This window comes from Chlorocebus sabaeus, chromosome 4 (assembly GCF_047675955.1).
Source record: "Chlorocebus sabaeus isolate Y175 chromosome 4, mChlSab1.0.hap1, whole genome shotgun sequence".
Lineage (NCBI taxonomy): Eukaryota > Metazoa > Chordata > Mammalia > Primates > Cercopithecidae > Chlorocebus > Chlorocebus sabaeus.
Window position 1 is genome coordinate 69590132 of NC_132907.1, and position 27608 is coordinate 69617739.

Below are 27608 nucleotides of genomic sequence, written 5' to 3' on the forward strand. Positions count from 1 at the left end.
CTAAGACTGAACAGCCAAAACTGAAAAAGATAAAATAATTTCATTTACACTAGCAAAACTAAAAATACTTAGGGATAAGTTTAACAAAAGAGAGTCAGACTTGTACCCTGAATTTTACAAAATATTATTTAAAAATATTAATGAAAAGACATCACATGTCCTTGGATAACTAATGTTTCTGCTAATGATCTACAAACTCAGTGCAATCTCTATCAATATTCTAGTGGCTTTTTAAATATATTTATAAACTGATCCTAAAACTCACATGGAGATTTAAAGAATCCAGAAGAACCAAAGCAGTCATAATAAAATTTAGTTAGATAATTCACTTTTCCTTATTATCAAATTTACTATGAAGCTATAGTAACAAAAACAGTGGAGCACAAAGTGTAGGAAAGTCATAAAGTAATACGAGCAGTGTGGTACACACATAGGAAACTCATATAGATCAATGGAGGCCGGGCGCGGTGGCTCAAGCCTGTAATCCCAGCACTTTGGGAGGCCGAGACGGGCGGATCACGAGGTCAGGAGATCGAGACCATCCTGGCTAACACAGTGAAACCCCGTCTCTCCTAAAAAATACAAAAAACTAGCCGGGCGTGGTGGCGGCGCCTGTAGTCCCAGCTACTCGGGAGGCTGAGGCAGGAGAATGGCGTAAACCCGGGAGGCGGAGCTTGCAGTGAGCTGAGATCCGGCCACTGCACTCCATCCTGGGCGACAGAGCCAGACTCCGTCTCAAAAAAAAAAAAAAAAAAAAAAAAAGATCAATGGAATAGAGTCGGGAATCCATAAATAAATCTTTACATTTATGATCAATTCATATATTAAGAAGGTTTTTAAGACTATTTGATGGGGAAAGAAATGTTTTCCACATATAGTGCTAGTACAACTGACTATCCACATACAATATAATCATTACACCCCTTCTCTACACTATACATATTCACAAAAAGAAAATTGCAAAATGAATCAAATATCAAAACGTGAGAGCTTACATGATACACCTCTAGAAGAAAACAGAGAAATAAATATTTGTGATATTAAGTAAAGTAAGTACTTATTTCATATGATGTATTTCCATCACTGATGATGGAAATTTAAAATGCTTCCGTCATTTTGGAAACTTCATTAGAAAGTTAAGAGTTATTCTATGACCAGCAATGCAACCCTAGGTACACCTTTCAGAGAATTGAAAACATAAGCCTATTCAAAAAATTGTACTGCATTCCATAGCACCATTTGTCATGACAGACAAAACACTGTCAAAACACAGATGTCCATCAATTGATGAACTGACTAAACAAAATGGGGTACACCTATACAATGAAATATTATTTGTTCGTAAAATAATGAAATATTCATAAATAGAAAAATATGGATAAAGTGTAAAAGCACTGCACTAAGTAAAAGAAACCAGACTCAAAAATACTATTTATATAAAATGCCAAGATTAGGTAATTTATAGAGAAAGAAAGTAGATAGGCATAGCATTTGCCGTAATGAGTATGGCATTTATTTGGGGGGTGATAAAAATACGGTGGGATTAGGTAATAGCGATGATTGCACAACCTTTTTGCATAAAATAAAAATCCCTCAATTGTACAATTTAAACAGGCAATTTTTAGGGTAAATTAAAACACGTAAAAATTGTAAGAGAGAAATTGTTATATATATATACACATATACATAAAATATACAGAATTTGCTTCAAACTAATCTGGTGGTATGATTTAGTGGCATAAAAAGTAAGAGCTAAGATGAAAAAAGTTTAAACTCTTGAAACGAAATGATAGAAATGTGCAGCTTGTTGAGGCAGGAGAATGGCATGAACCCGGGAGGCGGAGCTTGCAGTGAGCCGAGTTCGCACCACTGCACTCCAGTCTGGGCGACAGAGCCAGAGCAGGGACTCCAACTAAAAAAAAAAAAAAAGAAAGAAAGAAATGTGCAGCTTGTTACATTTTCTTTTTGTGTACATGTTTAAATTTTTGCAATTGTCTGCTGGAATTAATATTAAATGCTTGATGATCTCTTAAAAACATTTACTAAAAGTTTAAAATAATTTTACTTCTAGGAATTACATAGTATATTAATTCAATTCCAAAACACCCGGTTTAAAATGTATTCTCTCTTCTTTATTATTTACACTCTCTTAATTAATTGCGTTAAACTCTCTAATTTTTCTATAAACTGTGTATAAATCTAGGAGTTACTAAAAGCTGTAGTACTATGTAAGAGAATAATAAGAGTATAATTTTGTATAGCACAGGTAAAATTGAACAGACCTGATACCACCACCACAACCTGAACAGTTTCAAATAACTATAATGGTTTCAACTCTGTCAATTTCTCTAATCCAAATAGATTGACCAACATTTAAGTAAGAGCTGAAGAAAAAATGTTTAGCTTCTAAGAAAAGATAATGTAACATAAAAGTAATCATTACATAGATGAAAATCTCTAAGGCAAACAAATAATCAGATCCTTTATTTGGGGTTCAATAGACAAACATAGGATAAATTTGGTAATCTCACAGGGTGGAAGATTTATACAGAATATAAAAACAGATATCTACTGAAAGCTGTTCTCCAAATTAAATAAATACCTCTCAATTGTACAATTTAAACAGGCAATGTTTAGGGTAAATTAAATCGCAATGTAAAAATTGTAAGAAAGAAATATTTATATATATATAATATACAGAATTTGCTTCAAATTAATCTGGTGGTATGATTTGTTGGCATGAAAAGTAAGAGTTAAGATGAAAAAAGTTTAAACTTTTGAAACTAAATGATAGAAATGTGTATCACCTACGTGTTAGTAATTCTCTCCCACTAAATATACGCACTCAAAGGCTGCACTATAATTAAGTTTTATACATTAATTAGAAAATTACACTACACTTGTGCTCTCCAAAGAATTTGTTGCAGGATCTCTTTAAAGCATTACTGGAAACCTCTAAGAGCTTTTAATTATATGGGTGCTAGAGACAAAATGTTTATGTTCCCCAAAACTGATAGGCTGAAACCTAATACTCACTGTGATGGTATTAGGAGTTTGGGACTTTGGGAGGTCATTAAGTCCTGAGGGTGGACCTCTCACGAATGAGATAAGTGCCCTTATGAAGGAGCCCCCAGAGACATCTTTTATCTCCTCTGCCACGTGAGGACAGGATGAGAAAACGTATATCTGAACCAAGAAGTAGTTATTCACCACATGCCAACTCTACCCAAGCCCTGGTCTTGGACTTCCCCCAGAAAGCTCTACTTCCCTGTCACTGGACAATAATTTTAGAATGCTAAGTAAGACTATTGCCGATATTCATCAGAGACTTTCATTTTAAGGTATTTAAAAACTGTTAATGTCAAATTTTTATTATCCTCTCTGGTGTTTCTCCTTAATCAATTATCCATGAGTATGACCTATTTTCCATCACTTATCCGACATCTTTCTTAACTATTGTCCTAACTCTAACTTGCAAATATTATGCCAAAAAAAACTTCGATTGTATTTAACAATATTACATATAAACCCTTTCATTGGGAATTGGGTGGACAAACAAAGTTGGGAAAAGGCACTGGGATATTTGTATATGAAAGGGGGAGAGAGAGATTTTAAGGATTTGGCTTAAGGGATTGTGGAGTCTGGCAAGTGTGAAATCTGTAGGTCCGACCAGCCAGCTGGTAACACTGACAAGAGTTGAAGTCACAGTCTTGAATCCAAACTCATGGGGCAGGCGGGCAGGCTGCAAACTCAGACAAGATTTCTATGTTACCTTTTTAAGGCGAAATTCCTTGCTCCCTGGGAAACTTCAGTTTCCGCACCTAATGCAGCCCGCCATGCTGGAGCCTCCCCATAAGTCCCGCCTGGGGAGCCTTTACGTGTAGCACTCTGTGTCTAGCTAAAGGATTGTAAACGCACCAATCAGCACTCTGTCAAAACTGACCAATCAGCTCTCTGTAAAATAAACCAATCACCTCTCTGCAAAATGGACCAATCAGCAGGATGAGGGTGGGGGCAGATGAGAGAATAAAAGTAATCTTCCAGCGCCAGCAGTGGCAGGTTGCTCAGGACCTTGGGGAAGGTTTGTTCTTTTGCTCTTAGCAATAAATCTTGCTGCTGCTCACTCTTTGGGTCCATGTCGCCCTTATGAGCTGTAACACTCACTGTGAAGGTCCGCAGCTTGACTCCTAAGGCCAGTGAGACCACGAGCCCACCGTGAGGAATGAACAACTCCCATGGGAGGGAGGAAGGAACAACTCCAGATGGTGCCGCCTTAGGAGCTGTAATGCTGCGAAAGTCTGCAGCTTCACTCCTGAAGCCAGCAAGACCACGAACCCACCAGAAGGAAGAAACTCCGAACACATCTGAACATCAGAAAGAAACTCCAGACCCACCATCTTTAAGAACTGTAACTCTCGGGAGGCCCAGACGGGTGGATCACGATGTCAGGAGATCGAGACAATCCTGGCTAACACGGGGAAACCCCGTCTCTCCTAAAAAATACAAAAAAACTAGCCGGGCGAGGTAGCGGACGCCTGTAGTCCCAGCTACTCGGGAGGCTGAGGCAGGAGAATGGCGTAAACCCGGGAGGCGGAGCTTGCAGTGAGCTGAGATCCGGCCACTGCACTCCAACCTGGGTGACAGAGCGAGACTCTCAAAAAACAAACAACAACAACAACAAAAACTGTAACTCTCACCACAAGGGTCCACGGCTTCATACTTGAAGTCAGTGAGACCAAGAACCCACCAATTCTGGACACACTAAGGAATTCAAGTGCTCAGATGAGGCCCACCTGCCTTATGGAGAATAATCTCTTTTCTTTACAGTTAAGTTTGTTGTAAATGTTAATAACATCTACAAAATACCTCACAGCAGCATCTAGATTAGCATTTGACCAAACAACTGGAAATCATAGGCCTGCTACATTGACATATAAAATTAACTACCTGTGATCGTTAATACTGTCAACTTGATTGGATTAAAAGACACAAAATAATTGATCTCAGGTGTGCCTGTGAGGGTGTTGCCTAAAGAGTTAAATATTTAAGTCAGTGGGCTTGGAAAGACAGATCTACCCTTAATCTGCTGGGCACAATTGAATCAGCTGCCAGCGAATATAAAGCAGGCAGAAAAACATGAAAAGGAGAAACTGGCCTGGCCTCCCAGCCCACATCTTTCTTCAGTACTGGATGCTTCCTGCCTTGGATCACTGGACTCAAAGTTCTTCAGTTTTGAGACTCAGACTGACTCTCCTTGCTCCTCAAGCTTGCAGACAGCCTATTGATGGAAACTTGCCATAGGGTAAGTTAATAATAAACTCTTATATATATATGTATATATGAGAGAGTTCATATATATATGAGAGACTTCATATATATATGAGAGTACTTATATAGAGTTCCTATATATATGGGGGATTTATATATACATATATATGTTCTCTAGCAGGACAAAACTAATAGCGTGTGTATATATATATCTTGAGATCCCTAATACACTACCCCATCATCACGATATGTGTGTTTACCAAATTGATGCATCCGTGGAAAAATAAAGTTTATCATGTTTTTGCATTGGCACAAATTCTTTTCTCCCTCTCTCCACTTTTGACTGTTTTCTCATGTTCCATGTGATTTCCATGTTCCAAGGTTTGCAACAGGGAAAGGTGATGCAATTCAGGAAGAAGGAAAAATCAAGTCTGGTAACCTCCACTTTAAGCAGTTTGTAAAACGCAGTGTTGATCATAATGAAAAGAAAAAATTAAAAAGGTGGGCATAAAATAAGACTAGAGAGTCCAAATTGTTGGAATTTTTGTAAGTGTTGATAAACATATATAGATATTAGCTCTAAGAAGTAATTGAAAGGAATGTTTTGGAGTCATGAAAAAAAATTATTATAATAAAAACTACTTTCTACTGTTAAATTATTTGAATAATCTTGTATACCTTTAAACAATGATTAATTCTTGCCTCTTCTCTAGAAGGTTCTATATGTAAAGCTGCCCTAATGTAATTTAAAACCATTGTTTTTATTAAACTTGTTGACTTCATATTTTCTCATTTGTATGCAAATATATTTATTTTTTACTTTCTGAGAAATAACAATTTTTCATTAGTTAATTATGCCTCTAAGGAAGAAAAATCCCAGAGCTAAACCAAAGCAATAATTTAAAACTAAAATAAAATTATAAATTCCAAAAAGCGTTATTTAAAAGTTAGATTTACATGTATACCTGAAGGTCTTTTATTAAAGGAGGCTGAGATAGAGTCTCCTGTGATTTAATTTTGAGTGAAATTTTTCTACTTGGAAGATGCGGCTCTTCTTACACATATAACCAGTAACAAATAAAACAGTTATTAAATTTACATTCTGTAACTTGAATAATAACAAAAAACAAGTTGATTCAGAAAAAGCTGACAAGTATGTGCTCAATGTCTAATTAATCGAGTAGTATTAATTTTGCCCATTTCATTAAATTAACTGAATAAGTTTGGAGGTCACACACATTGCACTAGTTACGCAGTTCAAATACATTGACAGTCCTTGTAATCCTATTTAAATATGCAAGATAGTGCACTAACTTGGAACAAAGACATGTCATTAAATTCCTGTGTAATCTTAACTAGTCAGATTTTGATTAAAAAAAAACAGTAATCTTAAATTTTCTATTCTCAGTTTCCTTTCTACAACCTAATGAGTGCAAGCTCAATTGTTTTGGAAACTCCCAGAAATATTTACAATAAAATAGAATTATTCTTTTAGGTACCATTTTTACAAATATTGTGTAACTAGTAGGAGCAGCTCAAGAAAAAAAGAGGAGTATTACAAAGAGAAGTGAAGTCACTTACACATTCCAGTTTCAGTGTTATGGATGGTTAGAGAAACCATTGGGTTTAATTAGCAATTCCTCAAATGTAATTCCACAGGAGTATTCAAGAAGACTTTAAATAGCATATAAATGAAATAAAAAATAAGGTTACATTTATATTTTAAAGCAAATTAGAAAATTCAAGAAAATCTCTAACATTTCAACTACAACACTGAACATAAAGTCAATGAGCAAAAAGTATTTTATCCCTAAAATGGAAAAACTAAATTCTGCTTTTCATATGCAGATGTTTCATTATAGATATAAAGAGAAAAATTACTTTCAATCCTTAGTATAAAAATTAATGACCACGAATGAAAAAGATATCGGTCTAACCCCAGCACAAATGTACAAGGGCTTACCTCAGTAGTGGCCTTGTATTTAAGATATTTCTTCAGGAATCCTACTTTGTAGTATCCTGAACTGAATATCACTCTTCCTTTACAATAGAAGGGACAATTGGTTTTGCTAAATAAGTGTGCACATCAGTGACTGAAAAGTTATATAGCTAAATCTAGTTTTTACAAAGTGTAGAAAGAAATAGTAACGCATTAAAATTTTTACAGTGAGTTAAACAATCGCATTGTCCATAATGCAAAAATAAGGTAAAGGAACTGTTTGCAAAGATCAAGCCTTTAGAAAATATATAATATACATTACCCATTTGACAATATTTTATTTACTTCTACATATATAATAACAATACCCATGTGACGATGTTTTATTTGCTTAACTCAGTTTGAGAATGGGTTACACTACCAAATGGGAATTCTTTAGTTTTAACATTGGTTTCTAAGTTGCAATAGAGAGATCCTTTCTTATTATGAAAATGTAAGCCAAGTTGGCATCTATATCAGGCTTTTCATATCATCAACAAATACCTGTAACCTATTTACAGACATCAGAAACTATTTTGCCAGAAAATTTCCTTTTAATACAGGAATCAGAAAACTTTTTCTGTTAAAGGTAATATGGTATATGTCTTAGGTTTTGCAGGCCACGTGGTCCGTATGACAAAACCTCCATTCTGTCATTGTAGCATGAAAGCAACCACAGACATTACAAAAAGAATGGATGTGATTGTTATCCTAAAAACTAATTTATAAAAACTAGATGCTTTAGTCTGTTCTCACATGAGTATAAAGAAGTACCTGACACTGGATAATTTATAAAGAAAAGAGGTTTGGCTCACATTTCCACAGGCTGTACAGGAAGCGTTAAGTTGGCCTCTGCTTGACTTCGGGAAAGGCCTCAGGAAACTTACAAATATAGTGGAAGGTGAAGGGGAAGTCTAGCTGACACTTTACATGACTGGAGCAGGAGGAAGACAGAGCCCCGGGGGAGGTGCTGCAGGCTTTTAAACAACCAGCTCTCAGAATAACTCACACTATCAGGAGAACAATAGCAAGGGGATAGTGCTAAACCATTTATGAGAAATCCAGCCCAGTGATCCAGTCACCTCCCACTAGGCCCTACCTCCAGCACAGGGGACTACAACCCAACATGAGATTTGGTGTTGGTGAGGACAGAGATTCAAACCATATCACAAGCCAAAAGAGGCCTCTTGGCTGGATTTGGACTTTTGGTTATATTTAACGCACGAATTGTAGCTTGCTGAATCCATTTGAATTCAGTAGGACATGCAAGGTTGAAAATTATTTGTATGGATACTGTGTTAGCCATGTCATACACAATTCAATTCATCAATTAATATTATTATTTTTCTAATTTTATACAATCCCTGAATAACCATACTTACTAATCTCTATAAAATACTACTTGTTTTATTCTAATTGTTTAATTTTTATTTTAAAAATGAGAACAATTTTGAACTTCTAGATGCTTCATTTTGTTACTTACACCTGTAGGGAGGATAAGGGAAGATAATTTCAACCAACAAAACATGTGAATGCAGATAATGAGTTTTAATGCCCATTGTAGACCACTCAGTGGCACTGAAATAATTAGACCCTAGTTTTATTATCTTAAAGTATAAAATCAGTACCTCAGAAATTGCCTCTTGTATTAGGGACTTGGTTTTGGAAAAAGTGAGCTGTAACCAGTATTGGGCTTAATTATCAGCCTTTCATATGGACAATTACATGAGAATCTTTGTTAGCACATTTTCCTCCTAATTATGCATTTTCTTATAGAAAACAGCACAATAAAATAAACTCCCAAATATAAATTTATTTTAGACTTTTTTTCAAACCAGACAGAATAATGGATCAATTTCTTCTTCCTGCAAACAGAAAAAAAAAAAAAAAAATGGTTGGGTACATAATTGATCTGATCACTAGTTAATAGAGTGAAAAATCACATAATAAAAAAATGTTTCACTTTAGGAGAAGAAATCTTAAAGAGATTGCAATCTCAGGCATGTTCTAGAGGAACTTTGTGAAAGATGAGGCTCTTTATCTTTTTAAAACCAGTTTGCTTTTGCATTCAATTTTAAAATACTACATGTAACACATTATTTATTGTAAGAATTGCTTTGAGCTCTTCCAGGGAGGCCAACTTTGAATGCCTCTTTGACCTATATTTGCATATCTGCCTTTATGATCAATGGTAAGATAAATACACATGAATTTCCCTTCAAAAACTTAGTTTACAACTGCAGGGATAAAATAATTAGATCTGCGGATAAATCTTTTGAGTGCAGTTGGGAGAATATGGAAACATAAACTGACCCTAAAAATGATGAGAAGACCCATGCCCTGCTTTAGTACACAACAAAAGAGAAAGTGTCAAGACTTAAAAATATGGCACTGATTTAAAATTCAATTTATTTACCATCTACGCACACTAGGAATACAAAGGTGAGTGAGCCATGGATGAACTCTTTAGAAATGTGGTTTGACTCACACTTCCACAGGCTGTACAGGAAGCATGATATTGGCCTCTGCTTGACTTCTTGGGAGACCTCAAGGGACTTATAATCCTGGTGGAAGGTGAAGGGGAAGCAGAGCTGATACTTCACATGGCTGGAACAGGAGGAATCTAGTAAGGGAGATGAATCATTGTTGTCATAATATTATAAGGTTGAATGTAATGGATAGGCCAAAGAGAGAGTTTTTGTTATATGGATAAGGGAAAGATAAATTGTCTGTAACCTAGGTGTTCACACAGTAAATACCTTATGAACTGAGCTGAAATTGGGATCTATTATGCAGTTTCACATAGTGACATCTAAAGTGCATTATGCTATGTGTAGCAATTCTGTATAATACATGCAATGAGAAGGGAAAAATAACAGTGAAGAACCACGAATAAAGATATGTTCCACCATGGAAAAAGGGCAAAACAAACAAAACCAATATTTTTTTTTTTAAAAAATAAGACTATTTTGCAGAGTGTACACTAGTTATTTTGAAGAATGTTCCTTAATATGGCTCTGTCTTATGTTTTTTCATTATTAAATTTTTGTGATATACGTCTATTCAGAATATCATGAAACTGCCTCTGTATCCTTCTCAGGGCATTATTTTAAAACATTTGACATGTCATTGTCGGTGATAGTGTTTATCTCCTGGTTAAGGTGGTGTCTGTTAAGATTTTCCATTACAAAATTGTTGTTTTATTCTTTTGCACCAATAAGGATCTGCAGGAAATAATTTGAGACTATGTAAATATCTTATTTTTCATCACATTCTTGATGCTTTTAGCAGGCATTGATGACTTTTGCAAGCATGTATTGTAACTATTGTACTTGTCAAATTGTGATGTCCTATTTTCATCATTGCTTCTGCATTTTTAGGCAGAAATTACACTATAAAAAGATACTTTCCATTCTATGACATTTATTTATTCATTTTATTTAAATCAGTATGAACTCCTGGATTCTGATTTTATTTATAGGTTATAGTCTATCACTGTTATTATTATTTGTTTGATGTTCAAATAGCCCTCAGTTTGGCTAATGGGAGTACTTCAGGTCAACTCCTGTTTTCATTTCACATACCGCCCATTCATTCCTTAATCAACTTCTTATTGGCCTGAACTCGTAGAAAATAACAAAGATTATGAAGTATAAAGAAAGATTACATTTTATTGATGTAAGAGAATTTCCGTATTATTAGGCTATCAGTATTGACACATTTAGAGGTAATGAGACATCGTGTCTATTACTCTGGAATATTTCAGCATTTAAGAAAAAGATACATTATTTAAAAAGCAAATGTGGGAAACAGTTATGCTTAGTGATGTGTGTGATGAGTAGATGGGGATACTTAGTACTATTCTGAAACTTTTAATTAAGTGTAAAATTATTTCAAAATAAGGCAATAATAATGGTAATAATAGAAACCATAATTTCAGAGGTATAGGCCCTAGGTGAAGCCCCTTTGTGCTCACATAAATATACATCCATATGCAAATATACTCAGAACAGGAGGATGCGCTGTTGGAGACTGAATGATTTTGTGCTTTAGATTACGACTTTGTGGAGTTCAGTCCTCTTTAGATACAAGAAACATGGTTTTTACTGTTTTATTTAATCAGTTACTTATTTATTAGTTTTGATTTATTTTAGGCTTTGAGAGGAAATAAAATAGTGTCTCAATCCTATTCCTGTTTAGGTAAAAAAGATGAACTGTCTGGATGGTAACAAAAATTTAATGTTTAGCCTAGGGCTATCATAGATAAATTTATTATTAGCTCTCAAACTCAAATTCTGTATAATACATTAAGAAATAATAGTCTTTGTTACTTGTGAGCAGTATAAAGACAAGAGTGAATGATATAGATTCCATTGTAATAATGAGACAACACTCCATGATATAGTGACATGAGGGTAAATATTAAGAAAATAAAAGAACAGATGGAATTAGAATAGGATAAATTTACTTTTGATTTTAAATGCTTGAACATCGCTATATTTCTAAACCTCTTACTTTCTAGAACTTAATTATTTATTAAAGGTTCTATTTTCTAGACACATTTTTTGATATGTGATATTTACTAATGACTTTAACACAGATGTTTTGCTGGAAATATCAATTGCTTAGGAACTATGTCATTTTATGGTAACTTTCAAAATGACATTTTCTGAGACCTAAAATTATTCCACCTTATTACAAATAAGGCAAGTCTGTTTAACCTATAAAGTTGAAAGCCATGCATGAAGGTAAATAAGGCAGATCTCACTTAATCTCGACCTTTGAACTAGAATGTAATTAATGTCTATTGTTATATTCCATGGTGATTAAGAATTATACTTCTTTTTTTATTATACTTTAAGTTCTAATGTAGATGTGTATTTTAAGCCTGTATATATGTTTTCATGTAAGACATCAAAATCTAAGACATAGGAATCCCTTTCCTGTGATTAGTATTCTAGGCACTTAGAAATCCTATGAATTCAGGCATAAAACACTTCATTGTATAAATGATTTATACATTTAATTTAGCCTGTGGATGTAACATGTATAGCTTTTATGAGAGTCTCAAATGAAACTATGGTGAATATGTATATTACATGGTCAATTCATATTTTTATCACAATGGATTCCTCAGAGCACTTCTCTGAAGGGTATGACTATGAGATTACATAGTCTCATAAGCATCAAGCGATTGGGATGGCTTATCTTCCCGAAAATTTATTCATCAGCAAAGCAGGTATTCATGCAACCTTCAGATTTGCATGAAATTTAAGATGCACCAAACCTAGAAGCCTCTAAATTTTACTGTTTACAAATGATGCATCAATGTCAATAAAATTTAAATAAATATGACTTTCTGTTAACCACACCAAGTACATGTAATAATATGAAATGTGCCTGTAATACATAAAAACTTGAATACTACATGAAATTGTACTGAGACATATGCTAGTTCTGGTATTTTACGTATTTTGAGGCAAGTCAATGCAGTTAGATTAGCACTAAAGTTGTAGCTGTGAGCCTTCAGATAAACATTAAAAGGATTTTATTTTATAAATGGTACCAAAGATATGACTATTTTATACCTTATATGTCAAACAAATAATGCAATCGTAACCGGAAAAAGGAAACAAAAACTTAAGCTTCCAACAAGAGCAGGAGATTCTACACCACTACCCATGAGGAAGGGCTACAGAATGTCTTTGGTAACCAATAAGATTTCAGAAAGATGACTAAAGAGGATGATTTCAGGAACAAATCTTGGGCTAGGCCAGAAGAGAACAGTTCTCCAAAGCAAGTGGCATAAACTGAGAGGGAAAACAAATAAACAAACAAAAAACTGTCTTTAACACAAGAGCAATGACATAAGTGCTGGTGGTGACAGCTCATGGGCTATTCTCTGTTGCTATAACAGAGAATGGAGGGGTAGTGAAGCGAATAGGGAAACACACAAATTATTGCAAGTCTATTATTTAGGAAGTTTCTAATTTGAGAACATCTCTACAATTGGAAACTCTTGACTTGAAGAAAATAAAGAGCTAAACTAAATCATTCAAACATATGAGCATTTTCACTTTGAATACTGCCTTCTCCACACATCACATGTTTTCTGTTATAGCTGGTCAGAAAAGAATTCGTATCATTAAACAATGTATTATACTTAAAAATTAACTTGGACAGCACACACAAAAAACTAGAAGAACATAAGAAAGAAATAGAATACAAAAATAGTAGATTAAATAAACTTCCTAAACAAACCAAAAAACAGTGTAGCTGACAGCTGAAATGAGATATACAAAAGCTTAAAGAAAAACTGTCAAGTGTCAGGAGAAGAGAACTCTGGACTGGCAGAATTTAAGAAGAAATTACAAGGAAAAATTAAGATATCACACTGTAAATGATGAAAAGGGAAAATAGGGCTATAAACATTAGAAGCATAAAATATTGGCTTATGAATTCCAAGAAAATGAAATGAAAATGAACAGAGTTTTAAAAAATTAGAAACAAAAAATATGTATAGACATATTTACATAAATGTAGATATAAAGATATGTATACCAGCAGACAGAAAGATGGATACAACTCCAGTATGTTTATAATATGGCTTGTAAAGGACCAATATGAGCAAATTGAATAGAACGGAACAATCTCTGTCATAATGAAAGTTAAAAAATCCAAAAATAAAAGAAACTTGCATCTACAGAGAAAAGAGAACATTGTTTACCAGCATAAATTGCCAAAGGTGTGGGTTTGGAATACTCAAAATTACCTCATATTAAAAATAAATGGACTTGAAAAATAAAAAAAAAATCCTTTGATCTTATAAATACAAACATCTAATCATCATTATTGGGAAAAATCAGGATGGCTACAAAATTCTCTGCAGAAGCAGAGAGAATTCAAGCTTGAGAATTCCTCTCAAAGACATTACTAGATGAAGGGCTAACGATGTGATAAAAGCAGATAAGCAGATATTACAGAAAAAAAAATTCCCCTATGAGAACTGATTTTATTTCCTTGTGGGAGTATGATGGAAAACAAATGTCAATAATTATCACAGAGAAGATAATGTAATTGAACACCTATGCATCAAATTATATATTATAAAAGTTCATATGTGTGCATGGGAAAACACACGTTTTGTGTACAAGAAGAAAAAACACTTCAATTCATCGCTATAAGGATTTAAGCAAACACACTATGCCATCAGGCTTTGTAATTCTGATTTTCGCTGGCAAATTGGCAACAATAGTTGTCAAAGTTATACACCCACATGTGAAGTTGACTATATTGGTATCTCCTATATAGTAACATTGCAATGTCTTAACAATTTTTATCTTTGCCATGATGACAGATGAAAAATGGTATCTGCCAATTAAATTTACACATTACTTATGATGAATAAGTTAAAACAAATTTTAATATTTTCTGTGTGCTCTTTGGTGAACTTCCTATGTAAATGGTTTACTGATTTCCCATTTAGATTTGGCAAGGTCCTAGTAGTTAACTTGTGGGATGTCCTTATATAACAGATACCTTACCTTCAGGCAATAATATATTTTAAATATATTTCATGTATCATTTAACTGGTACTAAAGTGATTTCCTTATTGACAAATAAATTAAACAAATATTTTGTGATTCCTGCATCCTGATATAGAGATTATTCTGTTAGAATTAAACATAACGGTGAAATATTTATCCTTTTTCTGTTTTTAGGTTTTGTGTAATATTTAGACTTGTCAAAGCTTTAAGGTTACTATTGTTGTTGTTTTTAAAACCTCATATATTCTTATTATTTTTGTTTTCTTTTTATCTGTTTAAATATATAAAGCTCTGCCAGCACCACATCGTACTTATTCCAAAATTGACCACATAGTTGGAAGTAAAGCACTCCTCAGCAAATGTACAAGAACAGAAATTATAACAAACTGTCTCTCAGACCACAGTACAATCAAATTAGAACTCAGGATTAAGAAACTCACTCAAAACCACTCAACTACATGGAAACTGAACAACCTGCTCCTGAATGACTACTGGGTACATAACAAAATGAAGGCAGAAATACAGATGTTCTTTGAAACCAATGAGAACAAAGAAACAACATACCAGAATCTCTGGGGCACATTTAAAGCAGTGTGTAGAGGGAAATTTATAGCACTAAATGCCCACAAGAGAAAGCAGGAAAGATCTAAAATTGACACCCTAACATTACAATTAAAAGAATTAGAGAAGCAAGAGCAAATACATTCAAAAACTAGCAGAAAGCAAAAAATGACTAAAATCAGAGCAGAACTGAAGGAGATAGAGCACAAAAGCCCTTCAAAAAATCAGTGAATCCAGGAGCTAGTTTTTTGAAAAGATCAACAAAATTGATAGACTGCTAGCAAGACTAAATAAAGAAGAAAAGAGAGAAGAATCAAACAGACGCAATAAAAAATGATAAAGGGGATATCACCACTGATCCCACAGAAATAAAAACTACCATCAGAGAATATTATAAACACCTCTGGGCAAATAAACTAAAAAATCTAGAAGAAATGGATGAATTCCTGGACACATACATCCTCCCAAGACTAAACCAGGAAGAAGTTGAATCCCTGAATAGACGAAAAACAGACTCCGAAATTGAGGCAATAATTAATAGCCTACCAACAAAAAAAGTCCAGACCAGAGGGACTCACAGCCAAATTCTGCCAGAGGTACATACAAGGAGTAGCTGGTACCATTCCTTCTGAAACTATTCCAATCAACAGAAAAAGAGGGAATCCTCCCTAACTTATGTTATGAGGTCAACATCATCCTGATACCAAAGCCTGGCAGAAACACACACAAAAAATTGAATTTTAGACCAATATCCCTGATGAACACCGATGCAAATATCCTCGATAAAATACTGGCAAACCGAATCCAGCAGCACATCAAAAAGCTTATCCAACATGATCAGGTGGGCTTCATCCCTGGGATGCAAGGCTGGTTCAACATATGCAAATCAATAAACGTAATCCAGCATGTAAACAGAACCAAAGACAAGAACCACATGATTGTCTCAATAGATGCAGAAAAGGCCTTTGACAAAATTCAACAGCCCTTCATGCTAAAAACTCCCAATAAATTTGGTATTGATGGGATGCCTCTCAAAATAATAAGAGCTATTTATGACAAACTCACAGCCAATATCATGCTGAATGGGCAAAAACTGGAAGCATTCCCTTTGAAAACTGGCACAAGACAGGGATGCCCTCTCTCACCACTCCTGTTCAACATAGTGTTGAAAGTTCTGGTCAGGGCAATCAGGCAGAAGAAAGAAATAAAGGGTATTCAATTAGGAAAAGAGGAAGTCAAATTGACCCTGCTTGCAGATGACACGATTGTATATTTAGAAAATCCCACCATCTCAGCCTCACATCTCCTTAAGTTGATAAGCAGCTTCAGCAAAGTCTCAGGATACAAAATCAGTGTGCAAAAATCACAAACATTCTTATACACCAGTAACAGACAGCCAAATCATGAGTGAACTCCCATTCACAATTGCTTCAAATAAAATAAAATACCTAGGAATCCAACTTACAAGGAATGTGAAGGACGTCTTCAAGGAGAACGACAAACCACTGCTCAACAAAATGATAGAGGACACAAACAAATGGAAAAACATTCCATGCTCATGGATAGGAGCAATCAATATCATGCAAATGGCCATATGGCCCAAGGTAATTTATAGATTCAATGACATCCCCAACAAGCTACCAATGACTTTCTTCACAGAATTGGAAAAGACTACTTTAAAGTTCATATGGAACCAAAAAAGTCTGCATTGCCAAGACAATCCTAAGCCAAAAGAACAAAGCTGGAGGCATCACACTACTTGACTTCAAACTATACTACAAGGCTATGGTAACCAAAACAGGATGGTACTGGTACCAAACCAGACATGTAGACCAATGGAACAGAACAGAGGCCTCAGAAATAATACCACACATCTACAACCATCTGATCTTTGACAAACCTGACAAAAACAAGAAATGGGGAAAGGATTCCCTATTTAATAAATGGTCCTGGGAAAACTGGCTAGCCTTATGTAGAAAGGTGAAATTGGATCCCTTCCTTATACGTTGTACAAAAATTAATTCAAGATGAATTAAAGACTCAAATGTTAGACCTAAAACCATAAAAACCCTAGAAGAAAACCTAGGTAATACCCTTCAGGACATAGGCATGGGCAAGGACTTCATATCTAAAACACCAAAAGCAATGGCAACAAAAGCTAAAATTGACAAATGGGATCTAATTAAACTAAAGAGCTTCTTCCAGAGCAAAAGAAACTCCCATCAGAGTGAACAGGCAACCTACAGAATGGGAGAAAAATTTTGCAATCTACTCATTTGACAAAGGGCTAATATTCAGAATCTACAAAGAACTCAAACAAATTTACAAGAAAAAAACAAACAACCCCATCAAAAAGTGGGCAAAGGATATGAACAAACACTTCTCAAAAGAAGACATTTATGCAGCCAACAGATACATGAAAAAATGCTCATCATCACTGCTTATCAGAGAAATGCAAATCAAAACCACAATGAGATACTATCTCATACCAGTTAGAATGGCCATCATTAAAAAGTCAGGAAACAGATGCTGGAGAGGATGTGGAGAAATAGGAACACTTTTACACTGTTGGTGGGAGTGTAAACTAGTTCAACCATTGTGGAGGACAATGTGGCGATTCCTCAAGGATCTAGAACTAGAAATATCATTTGACCCAGTCATCCCATTACTGGGTATATACCCAAAGGGTTATAAATCATGCTGCTGTAAAGACACATGCCCACGTATGTTTATTGCAGCACTATTCACAATAGCAAAGACATGGAACCAACCAAAATGTCCATCTATGATGGACTGGGTTAAGAAAATGTGGCACATATACAACATGAAATACTATGCAGTTATAAAAATGGATGAGTTCATGTCCTTTGTAGGGACATGGATGAAGCTGGAAATCATCATTCTCAGCAAACTGTCACAAGGACAGAAAACCAAGCACCTCATGTTCTCACTCAGGTGGGAATTGAACAATGAGAACACTAGGACACAGGAAGAGGAACATGACACACCAAGGCCTGTTGTGAGGTGGGGGGAAGGGGTAGGAATAGCATTAAAAGATATACCTAATGTAAATGATGAGTTAATGGGTGCAGCACACCAACATGGCACATGTATACATATGTAACAAACCTGCAGGTTGTACACATGTACCCTCGAACTTAAAGTATAATAAAAAAATAAATAAAATTAAAATAAATAAATATATAAGGGCTCTGCTTTTTAATTTTCTTTTGTAAATGAAACATTTTAGAGATGCTTTTTTAAAAAAAAAATCTTCATTTTTTAAAGAAGTTATCGAATTGTGTGTGTTTAATATTATATCTTGCATTCACCAACATGTATGCACTATGTATAATACACCATATCCACCAGAGTTTTTTTTTTCCTTTTTAGATTTTTATACTGTGCATTCACTTCCTAGTATCACATTGTGAAGTTTTCTGGCCTTATATATAATAATATTAGTATCCGTTAGATCTAGTCTTCATGTATTACTTTAGTTTTTTTCAGAATTTGTTTTGTCTATCTGGGGTTGTAAATTTTTGCAAGTGGCTTTAGAATCAAATACTTTACTAAAAATGTAATATACTTCTGTTTCTTCTTTCTTCTGTTAACTATGTAAATGTTTCCATCTAAGTGGTATTCTAGTACAGAGAGAGAAAGAGAGAATAGATTCCGTCCAATTTTAAATTTTATTTTTTTATAATAATAAATTAAAACATTAGCATTCTGATTACTTTAGCATCTATATTTAGGATTCAACAAATGGACAAATGCAGGATAGATAGATACCTAGATACATAGATACATAGAGAGAGAGATAGATACACACATACACACATACATATATATATACAGAGAGAGAAAAAAGAGAGCAGAAACAGATTATTTTTTAATTAGAAGCTAAAGAGAACAATGTGAAATTCAGCAAAATGGGGAAAAGGCTGTGGAGCAAACAGAGAGATGATCATAAATTCTCTTTCAGACAGTGTTCAATATGCCTTTAAAATAATAAGATGGAGATTTTGAATAAATAGTTGCATTTACCAATCTGTATCTGTCATGTGAAAACCAGATTTGAGTTAGAATTTCAGAATGGCCGTAATCAAAAAATTAAAAAAAAAAAATAGATGTTGGCATGGATGCTGTGAAAGAGGAACACTTTTACACTGCTGGTGCGAATGTCAACTAGTATACTCACTATGGAAAACAGTGTGGAGACTCCTTAAAGAACTAAAAGTAGACCTACCGTTTGATTCAGCAGTCCCACTACTGAGTAGCTACACATAGGAAAAGAAATCATTTTATGAAAAAGATACTTGAACATGCATGTTTATAGCAGCACCATTTGCAATTCCAAAAGTATGGAACCAGCCCACATGCCCATCAATCAATGAATGGGTAAGGAAAATATGGCATAAATAGATACATAGTAGATAAATATACATATATGATATATATGTGTCTGTGTATATATACACATATATACACATGTAATACTGAGTAGTATATATATGTATACACACACACACATACCATGGAATACTACTCAGTCATAAAAAGGAACAAAGTAATGGCCTTCACGGCAACCTGGATGGAATTGGAGACCATTATTCTAAGTGAAGTAATTCAGGAATGGAAAACCCAACATTGTATGTTTTCACTCATAAGTGGGAGCTAAGCTGTGATGATGCAAAGGCATAAGAATGATACAATGGACTTTGGAGACTCAGGGGAAAGGAAGGGAGGGGGTTGAGGGATAAAGGACTACACATTGGGTAAGTATATACTGCTCGGGTAATGAGTGTCCTAAAATTGCAATCATCACCACTAAAGAACTTATCCATGTTATCCCAACTGTTATCCAAAAACCTATTGGAAAAAAATAGATAGATAGATAGATAGATAGATAGATAGATAGATAGATAGATAGATAGATAGACAGACAGACACAGGAAAATAATAAAAAAGAAAAAATAAGCTTTGCTTTCATGATCCTTTATTCTGGTTGCAGGAGACAAATAATAAGTATGTAACATTCTGTATTGTGGAAAGGGCATATATATATGTATATATATGTGTATAGATATATATGAAAACAACTGGTGAAATCATTCAACTGGTTGCACATGCAGAAATCCTCAGTGGTGGCTTTTATTCACTCTACTCATTAATCACGCCACATCCACTTTATTCTCTTAGTATAATTTCGGTTTTTTTAAGCCTATAAAGCAGGATAGACAGACATATATATGCAGCTATACATATGTAAATACATAACATCTATTTAATCATTTCTTTCTTTCTGTCTTTTCTTTTTTCTTTCTTTCCTTTCTTCCTGTATTTTCTTTCTTTCTCTTTCTCTCTTCCCTTCCTTCCCTCCCCTCCCCTCTCCTCCTCTCCCCTCCGCTCTCCTCCCTCCCTCCCTTCCTTCCTTCCTTTTTTTCTTCCTCCCCTCCTCCCTTTCTTCCTTCCTTTCTATCTTTATCTGTCATCTATCATCATCTCCATTGTCTTCATTTACACTGCCATCACCAAATCACCGATGGCACTTCATGTAAGTTTGAAGTTTGTGACTTCAATAATGCTGAGGTTAAATAGTAACAACCTGCACAATTGTATATACATACTTTGGACAAAGCTAATCACAGTCACCATTATAGCAGAATTATTGCAATAATCTAATTACTTTCTTTCTTGCCTTCCTTAAATTTAATGGCAGCTCCTGTCTCCTAAGTTCATTTTCTGCTCAGAAACTGTCAGTAGTTTCTCCTTTCAAATGGCTCTTTTTAGAAATGTTGTCTCTCACCGACTTACAAAGACCAAATTTGAGATTCTGCTTTTGCTGATTGAGTAGTAAGTTTGTTTTAAATAGAATGTGGAAGCATTCCAAGTCATTTCAGCCACCTTTGGAATATAGGTTTCCAAATATTTCTCATTTGACTGGTTGTCATTTTGACACTGTATGATTTTTTTGGTATTTTATATAATTTATACATTTTAACATAATTAAATATTTTATTTCATGGCTTCTTCATTTTCATTCTACTGTAGAAATATCTCCTGTAGCTGCAGTTTGCACAAGGATGCTTTGTATTTGCTTTCAATATTGAAATATTATATCTGTGTGAATATCTTCAATAAAACTAGAATTTATTCATATAAAATATGTATAAAATCTAAGTGTATTTCTTCCTGTAACATCTTAATACCCTCAAACCATTTACTAAATAATCTTATCTATTTCCTACTGAGTTAAAATGCTACCTTTAATATTAAGTTCCCATATATTCTTGGATATGTTTTTGTTCTACCATTTTCCCACTACTCTCTCCATTTTAGATCAATATTATTCTTTCCAAATATAATAACATTATTTTAATTGTTAATATCCTATAGGGTTTATCTTCTACTACTATATTTTTTCTTCCAAATAGACCTTATAATTTTAACAAAAATTTTCCTGAATGGATAGTTAGAACTTTTTTTTCAGGAAAAACTATAAAACAAATATAGTAATAAAATCCAATACATTTGAATTCTAAGTAAAATTGCATTACAATTATGTAATAATTTAGAATTATTGTGGACACTGTTGCAACATTATCTAGTGTATTCTTTTAAACAAAATGACTTGCTTTTCTCATTGAAATATTTTATATTGATTAGAAATTTTATCTCTGTTTATAGTCAACATAAGTAAATTTATCTGTATTTAAATCAGTATTGCTTAAATGATTATACAGGAAATATGTATGTACAGAAATGTTAATAGACATACATGCAAGTATATGTAACATATATAACATATGTTACTTTAGTATCCTAATTTTAGGTACATAATACCATCTTCAATTAATAATTTTGTCCACATTTGTCCAATATTTATGTAGCTTACTGAATTTTAAGACACAACTTGGTAATCTCTATAACATTGTTTGATTGTGATATATTAGAATGGACAAAAGTAATTTCACCATTACTTTTGCACCAACTGAATCGTTGGTGGCAACCACATGACACTGTTTTTCTCAGCATTTTTCCTCAGTGTTTCGGCGTTCCAAAATTAGGTAGAAACTTTGCTGTCTAATTAACATAACTACCATTATTAGGTGCCTGGCTTTCCAGTTAACTCACACGGCCCTTTCTGCTCTGCAGACTGTTTTTGTTGTTGTTGTTGTTGTTATTGTTTTTAACCATGACAAATAGCTCCCACTTAAACACTGTGAAACCCCAGTCATCATATTTCCCTAAAAGTGCGTCTTTCTCCACCTCACTTGTTACTCCGGAATTCTGGATATCTTTGTCAGTTACTTGAAATGGCCTCTGGAAAATTAGGGAGGAAGTTACTGCTGAAACAAGGAACCATCCCATTGAGAAGCTCTAGTAATTGACACAGTACTCCATGTTTTCTGTTCACACTGGAGTCCCTCTTCTCCAGCTAAGGAGCATGAGGCCCCATTAGGAATCTACAATGGCAATACTATTTCACATAGCTTGCCATTCAGGTGAAGTCAAGGCCACAGATGTGCATGAATGAGACACTTAGTTTATATCACCGGTTGAATTTTTCGGAAATTTTCTCATTCATTTTTCCGACTTCGTTAGCACTTGATATATTTATTTTTTTGTCTTCATATTCCATCAGTTCCAGAGATAACAGTTAAAACCTCAATTTTGTTTCCAGGGGATGTGAATCATATTGTCTATAAATGTCTATAAATCAGGACTAAGAACCCAGTATAAAATGTATAAGAAGTGTGAACAGGGATTTTACAAAATAGAATATCCAAAAGGCTAGTGGCCATGTTTAAAAAAATCACTCATAATGGAAATGCAAATTAAATCTTAAACAGACAAATATATGAATATGCTTATTTCTGCAACAAGTGTGTTCATCTCGGCAATGAATATGTTCACAACAGTTTTATTAGCCAAAAATGGAAAACAATTACTATGTGTACAATAATAGTAGAACAGAAAAATGTGTTATACCCATACCCTGTTTTATGTGCACTGTGTACTGTAATAAAAAAGAACAAACTGTAACAACATTGATATGTTTCACAGATAGTATGTTGAATAAAGTCAGTTAAAAGGAGAACACATTTATCCTTTTATATGACAAATACCAAGCAAACAACAACAACAACAAATACAACAACAACCACAACAAAATCTATCATAAGGTGATAGAAGTGAGACTACTGGGTGCCTCAGGGGCAGTATTGCCTGACAAGGATCATAAAAGTACTGTGGTGGGGGTCAGGCGCGGTGGTTTACACCTGTAATCCCAGCACTTTGGGAGGCTGAGGTAAGATCACGAGGTCAAGAGATCGAGACCATCCTGGCTAATATGGTGAAACCCCATCTCTACTAAAAATACAAAAAATTAGCCAGGTGTGTTGGCGGCACATGTAGTCCTAGCTACTCAGGAGGCTGAGGCAGGAAAACCCCTTGAACCTGGGTAGGGGAAGTTGCAGTAAGCTGAGATCACGCCACTGCACTCCAGCCTGGATGACAGAGTGAGACTCCGTTTCAAAAAAATATAAATAAATAAATAAATAAATACTGTCATGGGTGGCAAAAGTTTGCTAAATCGTGATTTAGTCAGTGATTGTATAATTATATGTAAACAATTGGACAGTACACTAAGAATACCATATTTTATGGACAGTATTTGTATCTCAATTTTAAAAATGTCTGTGGTGTGCAAAAATTAAATAATTGTTGGAAAGTATCACTCCTGGTCAAAATCTGTTTGTGATCTTTCTGACCTAGATCATAGGCGTGTACAAAGGCTTTACCTGGAGGGTCTCTCTCAAGACAGCTGCCCTTCCTAGACAACACTTGCTGCACAGTCAATCCTTTGCATCTGTGATAGTCAAGGAGCTTGCTAGGCGGATTTGATTAGAGATTCAACAAAGGGGCTCTAAAAAAACCTAGGATGCAATTTCCTAGCTGCTACTGTTGTCCAACGATGGTACCAAAACTCACTGGAGACCCCACTTGCTGAGTTTTGCCCAATAACTATGATTGGCTCTAGTAGGTCCATGGCACCATAGACAGCCCCAAGTGAGTTACTAAGATTTATACTCTTAATAAAAAATAATGTAGAGACCTTTAGAATCTCCTTGTCCAGTGACCTGAAAAGACTTTACAAACTTGGTTAATTCATCTCCAGGATGAAGGAGATGATTTTGTCAAACTTAGTGAAGGAGAGTGGTGTCCTGTTAAGTGTCACTACAGTCTCTGACAGTAAGCCTTGACAGCAGTGTTAGAAGAAAGGAGAAGGAAGATGAGAAAGTACAAGAAGAAAGGGTCTGTTGATTCATGATTGCATGACTCATCAGTTTTTTCACATAAACCAGATTTTTCTCCCCTTTTATATATATTGTTGTATTTATTTATTTATTTTTTTGTTTTTCAAGTTTCAATTTATTTTGGGGCCTTATTTTTCTTATCTGGGCTTTTATGAGCAATTTTATCAATCTGTACCTATTTTCTGCATAAACATGTAGAAGAATTATTTTTGTTCCAATCTGTATTCACATACGCATAAAGAGAAAACCTCTTGAATGTTATTTGTGGGATTAACTTTTGTTCATAAAGACAAACCACCTTTACAGAGATGTGAATTCTATAATTAAATGTGTTGCTAGCCTTTGAAAAGATTCCCAAGTCTCACTCTCATTTCATGTTGTTATGATGAGTGGACTATGGTCATTGACATTCTGAGAGTTTATAGCTGTCTTGTGAGCTTAAGTAGGTGGGTAAATCTGCATTGTCAGCTTCAGCCTCTCCCTACCATTCCTCCTAGGATATACTTTCAGTAGTGTTGTTAGAAGTTATAGTTGCAGAGCATGTGCATAATGACAAATAAAATAAAAAAATTAAAAGTACAAAAGCACAGGTAATAAGAAAAAATAGATAAATGGAACTATATTAAATTCAAAAAACCTGTGCAGGAAAAGAAATAATCAATAGGGTGAAGAGACAACTTGTTGAATGGGAGAAAAAAATTTGCAAATTATTCATCTGACAAGGGACTAATACCCAGAATATATAAGAAACCCAAACAACTCAGCATAAAGAAAACCAAATAATCCAAATATAAACTAGGAAAAAGATCTAGACAGACATTTCTCAAAAGAAGACATACAAAGGGCCAACAAATGTGTGTGTGTGTGTGTATACTATTTTATTTTATTATTATTATTTTTTTTTTGAGATGGAGTTTCACTCTGTCGCTCAGGCAGTGGCGCGATCTCGACTCGCTGCAACCTTCACCTCCCAGGTTCAAGCAATTTCCTGCCTCAGCCTCCTGAGTAGCTGGTAACACAGGCACTCATCACCACACTCAGCTCAATTTTTTATTTTTAGTAGAGGCGAAGTTTCACCATGTAGGCCAGACTGGTCTCAAACTCCTGACCTCAAGTGATCCACCCGCCTTGGCCTCCCAAAGCTGGGATTACAGTTATGAGCCACCGTGCCCAGTCCCAGGAAGTTTAGTTTAAACTTGCCAACAACACTAATCATCAGGAAAATGTAAATCAAACCAGGATATCACTCTAGTTAGAATGGTAATTATCAAAAAGGCAAAAGATAAATGCTGGCACGGTTGTGAAGAAAAGGGAACTCATACCCTGTTGGTGAGAATGTGAATTAGTACAACCATTATGGAGAACGGTATAAAGGTTTCTCGAAAAAGTGAAAATAGAACTACCATATGATCCAGGAGTTCACTGCTGAGTATTTATTCAAAGCAAAGAAAATTTGTATTTAAAAGGGATATCTGCACTCTTATGTTTATTACAGCACGATTTACAAAATCCGAAATACGGAATAACAAAATGTCTGTCAATAGATGAATGGATAAATAAAAGTATGTATAAAGAATTATTGTTAAGCCGTAAAAAGCAATGGCATTTTACATTTGCAACAACATGGGTGGTGCTGGAGGTCATTATGTTAAATGAAATAAGCCAGGCCCAGAAAGACAAATATCACCTGTTCTCACTCATGTGAGAGCTTAAGAAGTTGATCTCAAGGATGTAGAGAGTAGAATGATGGTTACCAGAAGGTGGGAAGGGTGTGTGATTGGGAGCGGGCATGAAGAAAAACTTATTAATGGGTACAAACAGACAGGTACATAGAAAGTATAAGTTCTAGTGTATGGTAGCACAGTAATGTGACTATAGTTAACAATTATTTATTTTATATTTTAAAATACCTAGAAGAGAAGGTTTGAAATGTTCCCGGCACAAAAAAAGAGATAAATATTTGAGGTGATAGATAGCCTAAATACTCTAATTTGTTCATTATACATTATATGCACGTATCAAAATATCACATGTACCCAGTAAATGTATACAATTATTATGTGCCAACAAAAAATACAAAATACTTCAATTGTGTAGTAGATGAAATCTTTCAGTGTTCTTGTATTTACCAGGCCATTGTCTTTCTAACTCTTGGCTTTTGTTTGTGCCCAATTAGTGTAAAATATTTGTTTTTGAGGTGGCAGGGGATGTACTGATTAACTGACCACTATTCTAAACATCAGTGGTATAAAAATTCATTTATTGTTGTTGTTGTTCCAAGACAGAGTCGCGCTTTCTCATCCAAGCTGGAGTGCAGTGGCATGATCTTGGCTCACTGCAACTTCCGCCTCCTGGGTTCAAGTAATTTTCCCTGCCTCAACCTCCTAAGTAGCTGGCATTACGGGCATCCGTTACCACGTCTGGCCATTTTTTTCTATTTTTTAGTAGAAACGGGGTTTCGCCATGTTGACCAGGCTGGTCTTGAACTCCGGAACTCAAGTGGTCCACCTGCCTCTGCCTTCCAAAATGCTGGAATTGCAGGCATGAGCCAAGGTACCCAGCCAAAAATTCTCATTTTTAACATTATTATGGGCCAGGTGAGGTGGCTTATGCCTGTAATCCCAGCACTTTGGGAGGTCGAAGCGGGCAGATCACCTGAGATCAGGAATTGAAAACCAGCCTGGCCAACATGGCTAATCCCTGTCTCTACAAAATAGAAAAATTAACTGGGCATGGGTGCACACCTGCAGTCTCAGATATCGGGAGGCTGAGGCAGGAGTGTCTCTGAACCTGGAAGGAAGAGGTTGCAATGAGCCAAGATCATGCATGACACTGCGCTCCAGCCTGGGCAATAGAGAGAGACTTCGTCTCAAAACAAACAACAACAACAACAACAACAAAACCCTATTATGAACTGATAAATGAGAAGAG